The sequence below is a fragment of the Gavialis gangeticus genome, unplaced genomic scaffold, assembly GCF_001723915.1.
Source record: "Gavialis gangeticus isolate Ggan-Ray unplaced genomic scaffold, GavGan_comp1, whole genome shotgun sequence".
NCBI classification, from domain to species: Eukaryota; Metazoa; Chordata; order Crocodylia; family Gavialidae; genus Gavialis; species Gavialis gangeticus.
The window spans coordinates 34,311,606-34,324,736 of record NW_017728998.1 but is presented as its reverse complement, the minus strand read 5'-3'; the positions used below and the strand labels follow the sequence as shown (position 1 = coordinate 34,324,736).

General features: G+C 43.0%; 1 long non-coding RNA gene across 1 annotated transcript in view; it reads left to right on the top strand.

The window, feature by feature from the left end:
• The first annotated feature begins 1,795 nt into the window (after nucleotides 1-1,795).
• LOC109289458 overlaps nucleotides 1,796-13,131 on the top strand; it is a 50,720-nt gene continuing 39,384 nt past the window's right edge. Inside the window, exons 1-2 of the long non-coding RNA XR_002095376.1 lie at nucleotides 1,796-1,898; nucleotides 5,540-5,701. This is a non-coding gene — a long non-coding RNA (uncharacterized LOC109289458). The remainder of the gene's footprint in view (nucleotides 1,899-5,539; nucleotides 5,702-13,131) is intronic.

The following is a 13,131-nucleotide window of genomic DNA, read 5'->3' as shown; positions in this document are numbered from 1 at the left end:
TTGCCACCACGTCACCCCCGAGCCTGCTCTTTTCCAGGCAGGCTGAAGAGTCCCATGGCTTTCAGGCTCTCTTCGTAAGGCCTGTTCTCTTACCCTCTGATCATGAAGATGGCTCTCCTCTGGACTCTCTCAAGCTTTTCCATATCCTTCTTGAGTTGTGAAGCCCAGAATTGAATGTAGAGAATTGAATGCAGTAATTCAGCTTTGGCCTCACCAAAGCCAAGTACAGTGGGAGGATGACATCCTGAGATTTCCTTGAGAGGCATCTATGGATGCAAGCCAGAGTTTGGTTCACTTCACCAGCTGAGACATCACATTGATGGCTCATGTTCATCTTGTGTTCAATCATGACCCCCAAGTCCCTTTCAGCTGTGGTGCTAGCAAGTGTAGTAGGGCCAACTCTATAAGCGTGATGTAGGGTTTTTTTCCCTGGAGGTGAAGCACCTTGTATTTATCCATATTGAATGTCATCAGGTTTATACTATTAGATCTATATTATCTTCATAATTCAAGTAACCCAAACTATTTTATCATTTACTCACAGCCAATGTTTTGAAGGCCAGACTTCCACCTATCAGGAGTATAGGTTGTAGGCATGTTGGTTTAAAAACAGAGGCAGACAAGGTTCTTTTGTGAAATCTAGTATCTTTTATTAGACCAACTCAGTTGAAAAATTTCATTCCAGCCAGGAAGAGCACAGACCAACTGCAGATACTTCCTCAGCTTGATGAAGGGTATTTGTACTTAGAAGCTTGCAAAGAATAATTTTTCTAACTATTTGAGTTGGTCTAATAAAATATATCAGATGGACTTAGACACCCAAGTGCGATTCTGGGTAGGTCATTGAAAATCCACTAATGCATCTACTTTTGTGAAAACCACTGTCTTGCCCTCAAGAATGAGTCACAAAAAACACAAAAAAGGCATCTGAGTCTTCTTACACACCTTATAGGTGGGATGAAATCTCATCTTTGTCTTGCATAGCTTTGACACAAAAATATGGAGAAACTAAACAGTTTTTCGGGGGGGGGTTGTTGGATTTTCTTTGTTTTGTTTTAAGTTTTAGAGGGTTACATGGAATAGGGAACTTAGAAAAGCATCTAAGGTTGTAAGATCTATGAAAAGTCAAAATAGACAAAAAAATAGTGGCACTTGGGAGTGTTTTGTACATCTGTCATCTCAACACTAGTTGAACCCATATGTTTTGTGTGCATATAAACACATATACAGCATTTTCTTTTTATCTAGTTTGCAGCAATGTGGTTCTGAGACAGGAATGAGACTCTTCCAGACTTCGTCCTTAATTTTTCCAAAATGAGTGATATTTTTACTGCTTGCAATATTTTGATAGCTTTAGAGTTATAAGCTCCTTCTACAGGTATATAAACTAATATAGTTTTCTGTGCTATCACTAATAAAAGCTAATGATGACAATTCATATTATTGGTTATTGCAACCTGTACATTGAGCTGTAGATAGAATGCAGATACTGCTTACAGATATAATAGAGAAAGAGTAGAAAACGATTACATTGAAGGAATTATGAATAAATATAAGGAAAAAGTAGAGGCTTAGAGAATAGGATTGCACCATGTTTCAGAAAGAATGCAAAATCCAGAAGGAAACAATACATCCTGAGACGAAACCTTAAAAAAAAAATCGTTAAAGATTGATCTATGTCTCCACTGAAGAACCTGGAAAAGGGATGATCCAAAAGAACATTAATATTTGTATTAAAAAGTGTTGAATGGCCATAGAGCATCAATGTCTAGGATTTTTTTTATCTGTCAGGTCAGGAGAATATGACTATTTATCTCAGAACCAGAACTGTGATCCATGTCTTTGTTACCCCAGGATCAGAGTACTGAGAGGTGCTTTGGTCCACATGGAAGCAGAATGTAATGCAGAGTGTGATTGTGACATCCCATTTAATGCTTATCTTTTCTGTAAGCAAATTATATTAGTTCTCTGGGATCTAAACTGGCCTTTTCTTTAGTTCTTGAATACATTTAAGATTAGCTTTGACTCTTAAAGTCCTAAATGGTTTCAAACCTGACTATTTAGACATCATTTTTCTTCCCATGAAATATTTTAATCAAAGTACTCAAATACAATCCTACTGGTAGAAAAGAGGAGATCTGTAGACAGCATCTATTGGGTAGCATTTTAGCCTTAAAAATCAGAGCTGGTTGCAACTTTCCAATAGAACACTGTTAGGGAGCTTAGACTACAGACAAGTATTACATTCCATTTTTAGCCAGAAGTGCCCATGATTAGGAACTAGTAGCATTTTACATTTTGTTTTAAATGGAAAAAAATAATAGATTTAGGCAGAGCACCTCTAAGAATATGCTTTATTTTTTACCAGCCCTCTCCATCTGTTTTGAATCTCTTTTAAATTTGCTTAATGGAAATGTACTTCTAGTGGAACATAAAACATTCACATTAATGTTCTGTGTTTTCCAGACCTAATACAATAAATAATGAAAGTTAGTTACAATAACTAACAAAAGGTACATTGTATTCTGAGAAGCACAGATAAAGCAAAACAGGCAATATGGCCTTTCCTGTGCAGGATACTTAAACATGTTCCTAATTTTAAGCCAGACAGTAATCTTATTGAAATCAAGACTATTCACATGCTTAAAGTTAGGCACATTCTTAAATACCAGGCTGAATCAGGAGATAAAAAAGACCTTTCAAAATTGCACTCATTGTCCAGACGTATTTTATGCTTTAGTGTCTTTTCATAATCTTCTCCAATCATGGGTATATTGTTACCTCAAAAGAGTACTTTTCAAAGCAAGAAGAGATACAGGAGCACTGTACTTTTTCAAGGAATCAACAATGAGAGCATCACAACATTATTTAGCATAGCTTGCTTTGTGATTGTTGACATATCAGAAAAAATCTATTATTCAGTAGCTTTTTATACTAGCTCTTCCATCTGGGTTGTGAGTCCATGTTAGCACACCGGGTAAAATTGCTAAATATCTGAAGTACCATCTGGTTTGAGAAGTTGAATCTCATGCTGTGAATAATTCTTTGTTTCTATATTTGTATTTGGAAAAACAAAGGGGAAATTTGTTAAACAAATACTTAAACCAACATTCAAAAAGACACTTACTACAGTGATCAATCTATTATATGACTTAAATATTTAGTGGAATCAAATACTATTTGATGATCAGTGGAAATCTTCAGAATCTTTGGTTTTTGAGGGGAGGTGATTGTTAAGCCTTCTTTTTAGCTATTTAGCTATATAACTAGCTACTTTTAGCCATTTAACTATACAGACCATTTAAAATGATAGAAATGTCTTTAAAATAATAGAAACACACTGTGCTATTTTTTCTCTTCACTCTTATTGCTAACATCTGTAGTTGCCCTCAGAACTGATTACAAAAGGTTTAACATCAAAAAATTATTTGAAAAGAAGGTGTATTTATACCCATATTTTTCATTTCACATAAACAGTGAAACAGCTATCCCTAAGAACTCAAGATAGACACTAAACATTTTTAAAATTAGTCATAACCTGTACTGGAAGTATGTCCTCTCCAAGGGTAGTAGCAGTATAAATTCAGGGGAGTTCTTACTGTCGTTTTAAATTGTGTCTTTGGATCTTTCTCCTAATTATAAGGGCTTATATGTTCAAGTAAGGTAATTTTTATCAACTCTAGTGAACTGAGACTTTCACTCATACTTCAGTCCAGTTTGGCCAGTTGCAGGGATCTGATGGTGGCAAGGCATCTACAAGAGCTGTGGGCAGAAGGTAGGGCAGGGTAGCATCTTAGAGCCTAACAGATTCAGTGAGGCATGAGTTTTCATAGACATAAACCTATTTCATCAGATGTTCCCTTGCTTGTGAAACACCATCATGTTTCTTCATTTGACTTCAATGGGTATGTGGCATCACTAGTTCTAGCTTTACTCTGTAACAACCATATCATAGGTAGCAAAAGGGCCTAAATGTTAATTTTCAGCAACTCTAAGAATATTTTTTTAGCTATAATGTTTTTTGTAGTCATCCTTGCCACCTTTGGGAGAGTTAGATAGAAAACCTCCATAAGTTTACCACCTGGCAAATGTTACATTATGCAGTGTGCTGCCATGGGCTTTGGCCAACCCATTCTCCACCACCTAACAGTCCTATATTCTTTTTTTTCAGGGTTTAAAAATGAATGGCTGAGTAGAGGATAAGCAAATCCTGCTCAGTGCAGTATAATGTGGATTAGTTACTGCTTTGCCAAATAGGTTATTTTCCAAGCACGAGATGTGAGCAAAGCACCTATTCCAGGAAATATAAAGAGGATGTAAATTTATGAGACTGGGCCAGAGCGTTCTAAGGATCCCTGGCTGGGACATGAATTAAACACCTGTCTATCACTGACTCCTCCATTGGTTAATGTGAGTCAGAGATTCACTGCAGAATAGAAACATTCATTCTGACTTTTTAAAATATTGGCTTTTAAAAATTCCAGAGAGAAAAGAAGGTTTAAAAATTACAAAATCATGTATTTTATTTCAAAACTGAGCCAATATCCTAAGTAGATAACATGGACATATTCTTAATCAATGAAACCATAAATAAAGTCTTCATGTCACATTGGAATAATTGACTGGTTTCTCACTTCTGGAAGTCTGAGAATGAATTAGGTTCTAATAGCATCAGTTTGCTGTCTCAGCTAAGTTAGCACTCTACACCATAAATAACCACACGGTTTAGCACAAATTTATTTATTTTACAATTTATAAAATGCACTCATCACTAGGTTTATTGGCATGTATACAAAGATAACAACAAAATAAAAACATATTGACTAGATTCAACTAAAGTGAAATGCTTCAACATATCCTTAATAAATATATATAAATCACCCCTAACATCTCCAGGCAAATGCATCACTAAATATTTAAGCCTTGAAAACTGTTCTAAAAGTCAGTGAACTGAGTGAATCTGTAGACAAATTATCAGAAGACTGAAATCCAGAGGTAAGGCCTGTCCAGTGAAAGCTCTCTTATTTAGCCCCACAAAACCCAGATTATAAGATTTAATATATTTCAGTCTATTATCATTCCTAAAAGATTCAGCTGTCCAAGTGATATACAGAAAGAAAGTTTATTTCTAAAGTAGCTAGAACCTAAACATTGGAGCAATATTCAAGTGCTGAATGTCCAAATCAAACATGCACCCACAATAAACTGAAAGCCAGTACAAACTTTAGAAAACATCAAGCACCACTAAATAAGTGAAAGCTATATTTTCTTCACCAGTTTGAAACTTCTTCATAGTATTTAAGAGAAGCCTTATGTAAATGCACTGAAATAATTTAACCAGGATTGCACAGACATAGAGATAGTAAATAGGTTTGCATCAGAAAGATGCATTCAAAAACTCATGGGAAAATTGCATCTTGCTTATGAAAAGTGATAAGCCAAATCTTGAATAACAAAAGGTGAAGTTTGGAAACGTTGGAGTGGTAAAAGGAAAGTTGTTGATCTAGTTATGTAACTTTTATTAATGTATCCATTACAGGCTTGAAGACAGAGAAAATGGCTTTCAGGTGCCTAAATTCCACTGAAAATAAAAAAGAATGAGACACCTCACTGCTATCTTTTTCTGAAAAAATCGTCCTTACTGAGGCACGAACTGATGCTCATTAAGCTCACTGGAAAGAGGATTCAGCCTGAAATTGTGGTATGTCTGATATTTGGGCATGTGAAATACATAGTAATTTACAATCTAACCAAAAAAAAAAAAAGAAAAAAGAACAAGACAGACATGAAATCTGGCCTCCTTGGCCATGTCTACATGAGATGTTTAATTAGTTACTGCAGACTAATTAACTCTGCAATAAACATCTCTCATATACATGGGCGGCCCTATTAGCGTGCAGGAAACTAATTAACTCTGCAGCAGGGTAGTACTTGTAAATACAGTTACAACCTTGCTGCAGAATCTTTTCATGTGCAGCAGCACATATGTAGATGTTGACAGGGCTGGCTGGGGCACAAAGGTGCTTTAGTGCAGGGGCTGCCTGCCAGCTAGTCCCACACTGAAGCACTCTTGTGTCCTAGCCAGCCTCTCCACAGCAAGATGAGCCAGGCTGGAGCAGCCCTGAGCTGGCAGGCTGACCCCTGGGGCCCCTGCAGGCTGGAGCTACTCTACCCTGCCTCAACATGCTATAGTCCCAGGCATACAGGCAAATAGCACACCTGAGAGCAATAAACTCCGGTGCAATATTCACTGGAGTTTATTGCTGTGTGCTAATAACACATGTAGATGCCTCCCTGGGTTGTGCAAAATTTCAGCAGCCATTTTGTTTTGAAGGTGTTTTGGCCCATTTCAGTGCCCAAATCACCGAATCTAAAAGTAAATGGAAGGCTCCAAAACATCTCTAAAACTAAACGAAACCATCCAAAACAGTTCAGAAATGTTTTGGATGTTTCAGATGTTTCAGAGCCAGGCTTTCAGTGAAAGAGAAACTAAGAAGAGGGAGGTGGAAGAGGGGTGGAAGGACTGCTCTGGTATTGACATCTGTAGCTGGCCAGTGTCTGTGATCTGTCCCTTGCAATCCCAGTACTGGGGGGGAGGGATGGAAGCCTGCTGTGCTCCTGTGTGCAGATCTGGGGAGCCGTGAGCCCCAGGAGGTGTCTGGTACTGCCTCATAGCCCTCCCGGGGGCATGGGCCCCTGGATCTGCACACAGGATGACAGCATGTTGCCACTGCCAGCTGCAACCAGTGCCAGCAGCCAACTCTACACTGAGCCCACACCGAGCACAGTCAGGGGAGCCATAGGAGAAGCTCCCATGGCTACCCAGCCCAGCCTCCTGGCTCCCCATGCCTGGGAAGAGGCAGGCACAGCTGGAGGAGCTTCAGGAGAACCATCTGAATCTCTAAAACAGCATTGAAACTCTGAAACAGATTCAGCCGAATCGAAATGGAGCAGTGATCCAAAACACTGAAACTGAAACGAATCGCTTCCTCTAAAATGGCCGAATCTGAAATCAAACGAGACATAGCCATTTTGCACAGCCCTAATGCATCCCTTATATAGGAGTTACAGGCAGAGGATAAAAGTTAGTTCCAGCTCCAAGGGTGTTACAACTGTAGGAGCATACTTTCATCACCAGGGAGAGAGAATCCCTGCCACAGAATTTACTTCCTCCCCAATCCTTACCAGCATCACTTTCCATTTCATCCAGCTCACTCTCATCTATACAGCTTTCTCAGACAAGCACTGGAAAAGCAAGTAAATGGTCTTGGTTCAACAATAATGACGTAGAACTGAATGTCATATACCATATGAGTCTTCCACAGCCCAAACTGTTTCATCTTTGGTTTGGTAATATCTACATATTGAAAAATAATCCAGTTAAAAAGTAAGATTTTTTTTTTCAAAAATTTAATCTTAATCTTTCAAAATATGAAAAATGCAAAGATCCTTAGGAACATATTTTGGAAAAGTTTAATTTTCATAAAAGGAAAAAAAAACAAATTCAACAGGACCTCTCATAAAGGACACAAGCAATTTGACTACTTATATCTATATGACACCTTCATTAGAAAATAACTTGCACAATGAAGCTTTTTTTCTGGACACCCTGGTAATGACTCAGAACCAATTAGTCACCAATATGATTACCAATATCAAGGGCTGGTGACATTTTTGTCAGAATTACTACTAATGTTCAAACTCAAGAGCAGATCTATGGCCCATGTAACTTCTACCACTTCCTTTATTATACTTAGCAAAAAACAGAATCAAATAAGTCACAGTACACAAGATGGCACAAAGCAGTTTGAGATGCCACAGGAGGCATGCTAGGAACAGCACAGACTCTAAATTTGATACCTGGAAATCCTGGTATCAAAAAATAATACCATGGAAAAAAGCAGCACAGGGCACACTCCTGGAACATGTCCTGAGGCAACCAGAGGCTGGGTCCTCCAGAGAGATGCTATAGTATGCAGCCAGAGCATTTCTATAGCTGCTGCTTGTCCCTGATGCTCCAGCATGCTTTTTCAGCATGCTGGAGCAAATAGGAGCAGGCAAGGCTGCAGAAGCAGCAGCTCAGACCCAAGCTCTATCCCAGGTAAGTAGGGATGAGGGTGGGGGGACTGTGGGTTTAGGTGTAGGGGGACTGTAGGTGGTGGGGAACTGCTCTGGAGGGTGGGACCCCCCCTTCTCCCCACATGGCACACAGCCCCCCATAGCAACAGTGGCCATCTGCGCAATTGTGGCCACTCCTGGCAGAGGCCCCAGCTGTGCAGTGCTGCCTGAGATTAAAGTCGGCACATGGCACAGGGTGCCAGCCCTGGCGCATGCTCTCAAACAGGACCAAGCTACTTTTGCTGTCATGTGGTGCTCCTGGTAATGCAGACAGAAGCCTCATGCCCTTGGGCCAGGCCAGGTCCTGCCTCCATGTGCCCCGCGCATCTTTAGGCTGGGCCGGCTTCATGCAGGCAGGACCAGGCCTGGCCTGATAGCACATGGTTTCTGTGTGTGGTGCCAGGAGCCCTGCATGACAGCCAGAGTTGCTCAATCCTATGTGAGAGCACATGCCAGTGGGCCAGGCTGGTGCCATATGCAGCTCCTGGTCTCCAGCGGTGCTGAGTGCTGCCAGAGGGCTGTGCCTGAAGTGTGCCATGAGTGCCCCAACAGCTGCTGCTGCTGCTGGGGGAAGGAAGCTTTGTGCCCCTCCTGAGCAGTGCCCCCATCTCCACAGTCTTCCTGACCCCCACACAGTCCCACTACACCCAAGAACCCCCCACCCACATACCCACCCACAAGCCCCACAACCACTCACAACCCCCTGAACCTCCCCCCAACAAAATTCACACCCTATCTTCCCAACCACCAGATGGGACAGGACCTGCTAGTGGGAGCCATGGCTTCAGGGGCAACTGCTGCACTGCAGCCATGCCCACACCAGTGCTGGGACATGTGGCCCCAGCCTGGCAGTGCTCCTGGTCCCAGGAACCACTTGGGGAGTGTGATGGGCTGGGGGTAGGGGTGGAGGTGCCAGCAGAGGTGTGTGAGAAAGATGGGGGTTGGGGATGGGATAAGTGCTCTGGGTAGAAGAAAATGCCAGAGCTTGGCTTAGAGCCACCTTGCCCACTTACAGCAGCCTGTGCAGGGTGAGGCTGGTTTGGAAGGGAAGGGGCTTGCCTGATCCAGTCCCTGAGCCCCCATCAAAAGCTTTGCAGGAACAGCATGGGGATCACTGGAGCCTGGGCACAGGTGCAGGAAACACAACAGCAAGGGCTGGCATTGCTCAGAGCCACAAAGGAGCAGGTAGAACATGTCCTGGTTCTGGGATGGAGCTGCTGCCAGGAGGGAGCTAGTGGGGTCTGGCACGGGCTGCAGGTCAGAAGTGGATGGCACTGTCAGGACTGTGGGTTGGGAGTGAGAGGCAAGGGCAGGAGCAGGGCACTGGCATATCAGCTGCTCAGAATCCCACATCTTGGTGAGTGAAGGGGGCAGGAGCACCTCTCACTTTTTCTATGATAAAAAAAATACAAAAGCAAATGCCAAAGTGTATAGATATTTAGAATTCATTTTATTATGAAGATAGAGGAACTGGTAGGCTTTAAAATTGTAAATATATCAATAAAACATCACTGAGCTTATGTCTCTGTATAAAGTGGTGCTTTATTGTAATCACAGAAGAACATGTATTTGGGGTATTTTAATGAGAGAATTTGGGTTTCTTATCAGAGAATTTGCAATTTTTAAACAGGAAACACTAGGATCCCTGCTTCTGAGGCAAGTGGTGGGACCTGGACAGAGGAATCTGCCCAGGGCCAGCACTGGGGACGCAGCTGGAGGGCAGATGAGGTGGCTGACTTCCTAGTCATTTGAAGACAGGAGGACATGCTTTGACAGTTTAGTGGGCCATTGCAAGAAGCACATTTTCTGGGTGTATGACAGCAGTGCTGCCAGAAGGCTAACTGTGTAGCCACAGCCCAGTGGAAGCTGGCCCAGAGGTTCAGTAGGCTCTGCTGCAGTGCCTGTACCAGAGCCTAGGCAGCTGTGAGGTTCCTGTCTGGGTCTTGCAGGTGTGCAGACATTGGGCCACAGGTCCAAGGGGACAGATGCTGTTTCAGGTGGCAGCAGGTCACATCCAGGCAGCAGCCCCCCACCACCAGATTTCTGCAGTGGGTAGAGGGTGGATGGGCAACTCTAGCTTAAGGCTGCTTCATCAGTCCAGTTGGCACAAGGGGCTAATGTCCCCAGATACCAACTTGCTGGGCCTAAGAAGCTCCTGAAGGTAAGCAGCCATGAGCTGCTTGTGAGGGCAGCTTTATATACTGCTGGAGCCAGCACAGGTGGTGGCTCCAAGTTCTAGCTCCTCCTGGCTGAAGATCCAGGAGTAGGTGGGCATGGTTAGTTTGCCCCAAGTGGCACAAGTTGCCCCACACCAAAGTGCATGTTCAGGCATGTGTGCTGAGGCACAAATTTGTGCCGCTGCCAATTGAAGCACATACACTATACACCCCAAAAGTTAGACACAGATCACTAATTTGTATATCATGCACACAATGACATATACACACACTCACCAGTTCACACACACAACCCACCGGTCAGTTCCTAACTTGGATGGTATAGGGTGTCAGTGTGCATTGGGGTACCTGGGGGAAGGTTCAGGTGAGGGAGAGAGTTAAAGCATAGGGAGTGAAAGTTGCCAGAACCAGGCTTAGAACCTGTGGACTATAGAGAAGCTGGCTGAGGAACTGAGGCTTGGGTTTACTTAAGATAGACTGGGGTTGGAGACTTAGGTAGACAGCTGAGATACTGAGGGGGGTGTGGGGACAGGGCAGATAAGTGGTGGCAAGGAGGAGGAAGCCAGGAAAGAAACTGAGGCAGAAACCTGGTTGCTCAGGGGAAAAGGAAAAGGCAGTGGGGATAAGACAGTGGCAAAGAAAAAGGGGTTTTGGAGGCAGAGAGGAGCTCAGGACAGGTGTTGGAGGTGGCAGTGACCCAGAAGCAGGATAGGGAGAAATGAGACAGAAGTTACAGGGGCGAGGAGCAGAGATTAGAGCAGAGCCAAACCATAGTAAAGCTAAACCCATCTTAGGGGTCCAAATAACAGTTTTATTATACAGGCAACACACTACACAGCCCCATGAAGTTATTGGTTCACACACACACACACACACACACGCACACGCACACGCACACGCACACACAGTGGCAGCAGGAAAAAGAGACCCAGGGGAAGTGCTGGAGTCCAGGTGGGGAAGAGAAGCCGAGTCCAAGTCCTTGGTAGGGGGTAGGGGATGATAGCTACCTATCCAGGCTGGAAAGGGGTCCTTGTCCAGTAGGTGTTGTCCAGAGGTAGGTCACCGGCAGGGCCTCTGGGTGGATAAGTGGTGTGGCATGGTGCTGGTCCAGATGGAGATGGCGTCCCACTGGGTCTGTATTCACTGCCCCTTTTTATAGGGGCAGACCTTGTGTGACCCCAGTGACAGGAGGCATGCCCAGGCAAAGGTCAGCCCCTGGCATACTGAGCATGTGTGCTCCATGCGGGGATGTGCAGTTTCGGGTGTCTGTAATGGTGGGATACAATGGTAGAGTTGCTGGTTCTGCAGAGTCTTTTGTCTTTCAAATGCTGGGTTCTTGTCTGTTCCTGGGTGAGGTCCGTGGTTCCTGGATGAATCAATGCGAGGTGATGGCCCGGTCATTACAGGCCATTCAGTAGAGGCCTGTTACCATTGTGTTTCAATCATTCCCAATCACTCTCATTCATCCAGGAAACAATTTACATGGGGGAGGTATGTGACTCGTACAGCTGCAACACAGGGGATGCCCAGACAGAGGACACAAGATGGAGACTTGAGATACAAAATGGAAAGTTGACATTACTTTGGTTCACTTACAAACACAGGCCTAAACCATACGATATCCATATAAAACAATAAAAATCAACACAAAAATGATAATAATACAATATACAAGAGTAAGAATCAATTAAAACCTAATAATAATACAATATAAAACAGTGGATATCCAAAACCAAAAACTTGCTACCAAAATAAAAATGTTAAAGCTTATCCTAAGTCTGAGAATACTTATACTTATCTATAGGGAATAGAGATGGAGAGGAAAAGTCAGAAATAGTTGGGGGAGCGGAGGGAATGCATATCTATCGTGGGTGTGTGTGTGTGTGTATGTATTAAAAAAGAAAAACTGGGGGTTTTGCTACAATAGCACTCTCCCAAGCTCCATTTACAAAACGAGCTCTACATACTTGAGGCATAACTCACAGTAGAATGCAGACATGTCCAAAATACAATCATGTGTAACTCAAGGAGTCTGCTGGAGTTGTTATTTTGGTTCCCCAAGAAAATATTAGATAAAACTATACACAGGACATAATTATAGTATAGACATAATTAGCTCAAAACCAGCAGTCATAGGACAAGGATAGTCTAATGGTTCAAAAACTAGCCTAGGGGCCTAGCCAAGCCATTTCTCCATCACAGACTTTCTGAGTGACACAGGACAAATTCTTTATGCCTAGATCTTCAAAGGCATATAAATTAACTTCTGCATAGGCACCTAAGTCCTTGAAAATCCATCGGATGTAGTCCCCAAATAGGTATTAACTGCTTAAATGCCTTTGAGCATCTGGGCCTTTGTCCTTCTATACCTATATTATCCTGTCTGTAAATTAGAGAGAGAAGAATGAATTTTAACACAGGTGTTGTGAAGATAAATGCTCTAAAGTTTATGAGGTACACAGTGGGCATGTCTACAGCCGTGTCCAGACAAGTGTACATGTGCCTCTTGCCCCATCTCAAACCCCTTTGAGGCAGGGCAAGAGGCAGGTACGGGAACAAAAAATGTTCCCCATGCTGCAAGTTTTCAATGCGGGCAGAAAATTAGACCCCTTGGTCTAAAAAAATCAAAGTTTAAAAAAGCAGAACAGTGCATGGTCCCAGACCATGGCCTGAGGCAACCGGAGGCTGGGTCCTTCGCAGAGATGCTCTGGCTGCCAGAATGTATCTGTGGTTGTCCCCTCACCTTGGTGTTGAAAAACGCAGCTGGGCAGGCTGCGTATTTAGCACCAGGGCTCCAGTGCCAGCTGGAGGAGGGGGCAGGGGACCATGGGAGGCC